The sequence below is a fragment of the Aptenodytes forsteri genome, unplaced genomic scaffold, assembly GCF_000699145.1.
Source record: "Aptenodytes forsteri isolate BGI_AS27 unplaced genomic scaffold, ASM69914v1 Scaffold207, whole genome shotgun sequence".
In the NCBI taxonomy this organism is placed as follows: domain Eukaryota; kingdom Metazoa; phylum Chordata; class Aves; order Sphenisciformes; family Spheniscidae; genus Aptenodytes; species Aptenodytes forsteri.
The window spans coordinates 456,685-464,846 of record NW_008794836.1 but is presented as its reverse complement, the minus strand read 5'-3'; positions in this window follow the sequence as shown (position 1 = coordinate 464,846).

Here is an 8,162-nt window from a genome sequence, read left to right as displayed (position 1 = left end):
GACGGGTCAGGAGAGAGGCGTGGGCTGTCCTTGCTCTAAAGCCTGGAAGGGCAGAGCCATGACGAGCCCGAGCGGCCAAACAAAACCACTCTGAAGCAAATCCTAAGCAGGAAAACGAACCGCCTGGTAAATAAGAGCCCGAGGGAGTAAACATGGGCTAAGTGATGTAGATGTGTACGGATACTGCACGCCCTCCTGCAACGTAAAACGAAGAGTATAATAGAGTACTCTATACCCCGGTATAGGGTAAGGGGTTATATTTAGCTGTGATAATCACAGCGAGAGGGTTACACGCCAATGAAAACCTGATTTTCTTCAAGGAAAGAAAATAAAGTGCAAATGCAAATCGACATTAAAATAATTTATTTAAATGCAGATTTCTGGCTTGCTGATTTAAATTACTTTGATTTAAAGCAAATGCATCCTTTTTATCAGAAATGATTTGCCACTCTGTTGCTCCAGTTTTTCTTCAGTATAGCTGCCTTGGATTAGATGGAGTACATGTACTGATGTAGAAGTGAATTGGGTTTATTGGATTGTAACACAAATTAGAGTTTTATTTTCACATAACTAACCAGGTGGTATTCTACCAAGAAATCAAATGGCAGAACAAGAACAGGTTACAACTTTTCTGTAGAGAAAAAGGTTATTCTGTGTGAAACAGCAGAGAGGAGTTTGCCATTGGGTCAGACTGGGACTCCGTGTCTCTCCATTGCGGGGTTTCTAGTACACGTCTTTGGTGATTTGGGCTCTGATTTAAATCCTGTATGTTTGTACTCTACCCATTCATTTTCTTACAGGACCACCGCCATGGTTTGCAAATGCAGATGATGCTAGGACCATGTGTTTACATACAAGTGTTTTCATGGTACTCAGAGAAGAAAAAAATATCATGACCATAGTCATTCATCCATTGTTTTCCCAAGTCACAGTCCCAGCTCTCAGGCCACTGATCCATCCTCCTCTCACTGCATGTCCCATACGGCTGTGCAGCATTTTAGGCAAACAGGGACCGTACCTCTCTGCAAGTTAGATGGGCCCATGCACTTTCTACTCCCAGTCTAATCACGTATTCTGCATCATTATAGAGTTACTGGCAACCCTGTTATAGCTGTACAGTTTACCATCTCACTTTCATTTTAAATTCAAGCTTTTTTTTTTTTTTTTTAAATATTTCTGCCATTAGCATATTACAACTAGAAAGAAACTCCAGCCTGTTACATCCACATCTGCATTTCTTGCTTGGGGTTTAACCCTGCTTTTAGACGAGCAGTCCCAGAGAAAGCGATTGAGCTCATCAGCTGCCAGTCTGTAGCATGGAGGCATTGTATCCCTTCTTACCCACACAGAAACCCAGATCAGCTAATCACTTCATTAAGGCTGCCTAGGTTTTAGATAGACAGCTGATCTCACAGATGCTATTCTTGGTCAGAGCTCCTTCTCTTTTTCTAGTTATCATGGCTCTTGGTATCTTCTCCTTCGGAGAGCTCCCTGATTGCAGTAACAGAGAGAACATAGCGGCCAAGTGCTTTGTTCTGCTTTCATCAGAGGCAGAAGTCATAATTTTTCCATCACTCAAAGCTTCCCTAAGCACATATCCTTGATTCTTGGAAGCCATCTCTTCAAAGGAAGAAGTATTATGCATCTTTAGGATGCTAACAAAGTTGAAGGACTCCTACATATTGAAGTCACAGTTCAGAAGAGACTCCTTTATATGAGCACTGTAGCAGGTACTATAAGCCCACTAATTCACAGAGAAATCCCCATAGGAATAAGCTTTCTTGTACACTTTAATAGGCTTTCAGCATTTCACTTATATGTGCTCCAGAAACAGGTTTGAACAGGTAGAAGAAGCATTGCAGCTTGAAAAGGGAAGCTTGGTTTTAATAAGAAAGGGCCTTTAAATTCTGCTAAAAACAATTACTGTGGAAAAGAGGAAGGTGTGAGAGCATCACACACACTACATTTTTCCTTTGCTTTCACACGAAAGCATTAGGAAAAACCAGAAAAGACAAGTGAAAATTTGCAGCTTATGTGCTATGTAGAGGAAATTAATTTCACTAATCAGCACTTGTAGTAGAAATCCTTTGCACTCAAAGGGAAGGCTGTTCAAATATATCGCTGCTAGATTTCTCCTGTAGACGCACTGACATCACCAACTTTTTCCGAACGGCAGAGCCACCGCTGCAGAAACACACTTCCAGCGCAAACATCATTATTTTCAACACTTAGTGATTGGTGAAAACAAAAAAAAACCCAACCTCCCCCTATTTCTCAGTCGACATCTCAGAGAAATATCAGAAAGGGCAGAACTGGATAAATGCTGAAAACCAAAACACAGCACCTACTCTCCAGTGAGGATTCATAGCCACATTCCCTTCTACAGAACTGGGATCCCTTTTAATGGTTTTAATGCGAACAGACATTCCCATCTGTGTTAATCTGAACTAAAAGCACATCCGCATGCTTTTAATACAAGAATGTCCAGGTTGAATGGGAAGTATCCAAGATGTGTTTCCAGAGATGTACATCACCAAAAAATGGTTGTGCAAGTGCCCTAAAAACAACTTTGTCAGAGAAATGATCCCATTGCAAAGCAGAGTAACATTTTTAGGAAGTTTTTTCATAGAATCATAGAATCATTGAGTCGTTTACGTTGGAAAAGACCTTTAAGATCATCGAGTCCAACCGTTAACCTAGCACTGCCAAGTCCACCACTAAACCATGTCCCTAAGCACCACATCTACACGTCTTTTAAATACCTCCAGGGGTGGGGACTCAACCACTTCCCTGGGCAGCCTGTTCCAGTGCTTGACAGCCCTTTTGGTGAAGAATTTTTTCCTAATATCCAATTTAAACCTCTCCTGGCGCAACTGGAGGCTGTTTCCTCTCGTCCTGTCAGCATTTGATGGCTCCAATACCAGCATGTGGAATACAAGATATAGGGAGTAATGAACTGAATTCAGCTGATAACACTCATGTGTTCACCAGTGGAAGTAAATGACACCTTTTTTATTTTTTTCCTGTAAGAGAATGGCAGAAGGCAGCCTTATCAAAGAGGTCCCAGCATCCTGAGAAGTTAAGTCGTTCACACAAAGATAGACTGTCTGTCTCCTACGCAATGTCAATAACAAAAGAAAAAACTTTGTGGGGAAAGAGGAAAATCCAACAGTTTCAGGTTACAGAAAATCACTTTCATCTTACAAAGGAAAATAACAATAACAAAAACCCCACAGCTCAAGAGATTTCTTGTTCTCGTTTTTCTTCCTAGCTGTCCCCAACCTTCAGACTGTAAAGCTGGCAAGATTTGAAGAAGTTAGATGCTTCATCTCAGCACAGATTAGACCTCAAGTGTGGTCTTGTTTACAGAGAGAAAAAAAAAAAAAAGAGGACTTTCAGGAAACAAGGGCAGGTTTCACTTGTGCAACCTATTTTCAGCACGGCAGAACAGACGGCACCAATCCCTCAGGGCATGGGAGGGAGCCTGCCCGGCTTGTGCCCTAGACCCTTCACTGAGAGGTCTCAAAACTACTTTAATCCAAAGATGCTGCTGGGTGATGGCCCACTTAAAGGGGTTTGGCGTTCGATGTGCGCTGGTGCTCAGGCCAACTGAAGGAAGAAACCTTGGGCAGTGTCCCCGTGCTGGGCTCAGTCCTCTCCCTGCGATCAGCAAAGGTCGCACATGTTTGCTGGGGATACCTCCCCTGGCATCATCCCCTAGGTACCGTGCTCCTCCACCACCCTGGGCCCAAGGAAGTCCTCACTGGACCTGTAAAAGCCATTTTAAACCTGGGAGATGGGCTCAGAGCCAGCGTTTGCGCCCTTCCCCTGTACAGTGTTCTGGGCTTGGTGCAGCGTTGTTCTGCAGCCCATCCAGGGTGATGCATGCTCCAGAGATCAGTGGTCCTCTGCCCTTCAAGAATGGTTTGTATGCTGTGGCAGGCCTTTCAGAGGGCTAAGAGCTTTGCAATCAGATAATATCCAAGCTAGCAGATAGACTCTGTTTCCCATTATCACTCAGCTGGTCAAATCCACAGATTCCTTAGCTCAGTAATCTGAAGGGCCAAACTCTGCCCTCATGAGACCAAGGCAGAGAGTCACTGCTATCGAAGTGTGCTGGGGATGGGACAAGTATCACAAGAACAGTGCCCGGCTGGGACCAGAGTCCAGCAATGTCCAGGGCATGCAGCACTGCTTGGCGCTGGACTGGCCATGCACAGACAGATAACATGCTTTGATAATGTGGTGCATTAGAAAGCACAGGTAGTATGTTTGCTGGGCCATGGTAAGTCAGGAGTGACAAAGTTAAAAAAATCTTCTGAACTCAGAAACAAAGAGGGGAAAATGTGGGAAATTAATTCAAGTAAGGTAAATGCAAAATGCATCCACGCTGTTTGGCAAGTGTAACTTCATCCCGATTACTGCGTGGGTATTTGATTTTTACTGCTCAAAGCACCCGGGTTTCTTGCCAAAAACAAAGTTGCCTTAATAATCTGGGATTAGCCTTCTTCAGTCACCCTCACATCAAACTGCTGTGTGGGACCCACTTGATCGCTGTACACTGTTGTTGTGACGCATCACTGTTTGTGTACCCACCACGCAGAAGCCCAGCATGCTCACGTGGTCCACGCAGGAAAGAGCAAGTGGGTCGCTGCCCCACAGCATGCAAGCTGGCACTCACAGTTGCCCTCATCCACCCCCTGCCCCCCAGGCTAGTTCCTGCAAGCTCTTCCCTTGCAGCAGAAGTGGTTCATCTGCTCATAAAGGAGAACCCGATCTCCCACAGTTTCCACCCCAGCGTGTGAAGACAGAGCAGCAGATACGCTGGTTCTCCTCAACAAAGCAGGCTGCGCTGCCTGCAATGGCTGTGCCAGCCCTCCCTGCCAGGGAGTCACAGCCTTCGGCAGTAGCAGGCTGAGAAGAAGACACGGGCTGATTTATTTTTTAACATTTGCACCAGCTATTTCAGCACATGGGTGGCTGTCACTGGCTGTACTGTGCTGTAAGTTACTGTTTGTGCTGGTTGCTTTCTAGGCTTCTGCTGGCTCATAAGGGGCTGAGAGCCTTGGTCCTGTTTTCGAAAGCAGCTCAGGCTGCCAGGGGGTGGCAGCTCTGTGGGGGGAGCATGACTGTGGCTGAGATGGCCTCATCCTGACTATCCTCACTGTGGCCCCGGGACAGAGAGCAGGGAGAACACAGCACCATGTGCAGCAGCACTGGCTGCCGCACCAGGCGAGCGATCAGGTAGACACCGCTGAAACGCAGCACCTGGTAGTACATGCTGGGCTGTATTTTCCTTTTTTTTTTTGTGCTATTACACGGAAGAGATTTAAATGCAGCAATGAGCAAGCATTGAAAAGGGACCTGCATGACCTCAGAGGGCTGCTGCTGCATGGTATGCACGTTTACAGCACGCTCCCTGCCCTGTTCTCCTGCCTCAGAGGGCTACTGGAGCCCTGCCTTTCCTGGCAGGCAGGGCACCTGCACTCCCTGCTCCGGGTGTTAGCAGTGCCGAGGTGCAGCTGAGAACAGCCAGGTCCCTGGAAAGCCTGCCTAATCAGGCATTTTGCTATATGGCACAAGTGACTGCATCATGGGGAAGATGATTTTCAGTCTGGTTCCCATCCAGGTAGGACAGTATTGCTCTGTGTTACCTGGGGAACAGAGTCTGCCCTTGCATTCACTGGGGAAAAAAGTGTAAGGCTCTGAGTCGGCTTCAGAGTGGACCACATGGAGGCAAGGTCTGAGGACTTTGGTCCTAGAGGTTTTGCAGAGGTCCACGGAAGTTCAAGCTGTCCTAATCATAAAACCACAGTGACAACGAGAAACCGGCACAGTGCAAATGTAAGCAAGTAAATGTTTAAGCATGTGTGTCAACGCGATGATATGCGGATATGAAAATGCATGTGTAAAATGAATGAATCAAGGTATGAAGTTGCATGTTTGAGAAGTAGCTCTTTAGATCTGCCTTTTACATGAGGTCTGCTGGGCATTTTTCTTGCCAACTTGAGGAATTTGTCAATATGACTAAGGGCTGACAACCTGTAAGTGGATTTTGCTCGTCAGAATGTTGTTTTGATTTTAGTAATCCGCAGCTGATTCATATAGCGCTTGGTTTCTAAGATGCAGGCTTGCAAAAATCCCAAGAATTACTTCCATACGGTTGATCAGAGAGAGGGACAAATCTCACCCTGGAACATTTATCCCTCAGTGCCCCCTTGGAATCTGGTTCAACACACTCACCCAGCAAAGAAAATAAATAAAATCAACGTGCTTTTCTTGGCCATCTTTGTGAGTTGCATCAACTTACTGGAATACCAGACAGGCCCAAGAACCAGCATCAGCAGCAGTATCTGGTGGGCTGCGGGCAGAGAGAAGGGACAGGTCCCTGTTGGCAAAAGCAGACTTTAAATCAGCTCTGACTGTTGTATATAATTTCACTCAAACCATTGTGCTCGGACCTCTCCTGTCTTTGAGAGTGGAGTAAGGCAAATCACACCCCGTGCCCACTAACAGCATGTACATGAGGAGTTAATGAGAATCAATGAGCATGCTGCTACCTCGCAGCCCAGCTTCCTACCCGCAATTTCCCCATATGGACAAGCATAGTGTTTGCAAGTGTGAATACCATTCTGACACAGATTTGTATACATAATACAACATTGATTTCACTAGGAGTCACGCCTGAAGAGCAGAATTATACCCTCTGTTAAAAGCAGAGCTGAAAGCACTACCTGTAATCAGCGCTGCTAGGCATTGTTATCCTCTGCTTTGGTTGTGGTTAGGCTTCATTTTAAAGGCATTAGCTCTGCTGGGATGAAATTTTATATACCAGATACGGTTTGGACTGGTCTATTAAAAAAATCCTCCAAAAAAAGAAAAGAAACATCTATCTCTAAGACTAACATAACTAACATCTGGCTCTGGCTTGTTTCTGCGTTGGAATAAGAAATTAAATGATCAGAAGAGCATTGTCAGGGCCCCTGCTTTTTCCGACCCTGTGAAAAAATACATCCATATGTGTGTTAAAAAGCATTAGCTGGTTTCAGTTTACATGTGCTCAGTAGAGGGATCAGTACAGAAAGCCTCCAAAACCTCCATCTGCAGCTGGCAACCTGCAGACTGGCCACTCCTCACGTTGGAGTAGTTTTCTTGCCAAACACAACATTTTTTGGCAGATTTGCTTATTTCGAGACAGCTATGTATCTGTCCTTGCTGATGCATCCACAGACATAGCTCTGTCTAGCGTACACACAAATCAGACGGCAACACGGGAAGTGCAAATTCAGGGCTTTCAGGAAGCAAAGCTCAAAAGGACTCAATTCCAGAAACCTGCCAGGTTGACATTTGAAGGTGGGAGGGGGAGTTCAGGACAAAACAAACAAAAGCAAAAGCCCCCAAAGCCTAAAACAAGAACCAAACCTGAAAACATCTGAACCTCAAACCTAAATGTGGTGTCCAGCTTTGGTTTGTTTCTTTTCCCTTTGAACCTAAAAAAGAGTGATTTTCTGTAAGTGCGAGCCATGGAACTTCCCCCTTTACATGGGCATCACACTTTTTTGATGGAAACCCTCAGACCTCTGGGGCACAGGTACCTTTTACTTGGTTGTGCCTTCCTTCAGAGGCACCATCCACTCGCTGTGAGGCTCAGGTGAGCCTGTCTGTTGAATTGAGCTCCCCCGCCAATGTATCTCGTCTTCCATTTAGGGCACTGGGAGAGGGCAAAGACCAAGGGGAGGCCCGAGATCTAAACATGCTCATGAAAAGCCACGAGAGGAGACAAAGTGATTCCGTGGCACAGGTGCTGTGTTTGGCCTGTTCGGCAGGTGTGCTGCCCGTGCCCAACACGGAACACACAGGTTCCGTCTCTGGCATCCCACAGCCAAGCCCTGGTTTTCAGAAGTTTTCAACCTTCAGAAGGAGGCTGCACCATGGTGAGGACCTTCAGAAGAAGGTTGCAAGCACCACCAGCAACCCTAAGATCACCTTTGGAAATAAGCCTGAAGCAAACAGGTCTGGAAGAGCTTTCCCAAGCACCCAGCCCTGTCCCTACTACTGGGGGAAAGATCTACCTCAGGGTAAGGTGGCACACTGACCATAGAATCATAGAATCATAGAATCATTAAGGTTGGAAAAGACCTCTAAGATCATCGAGTCCAACC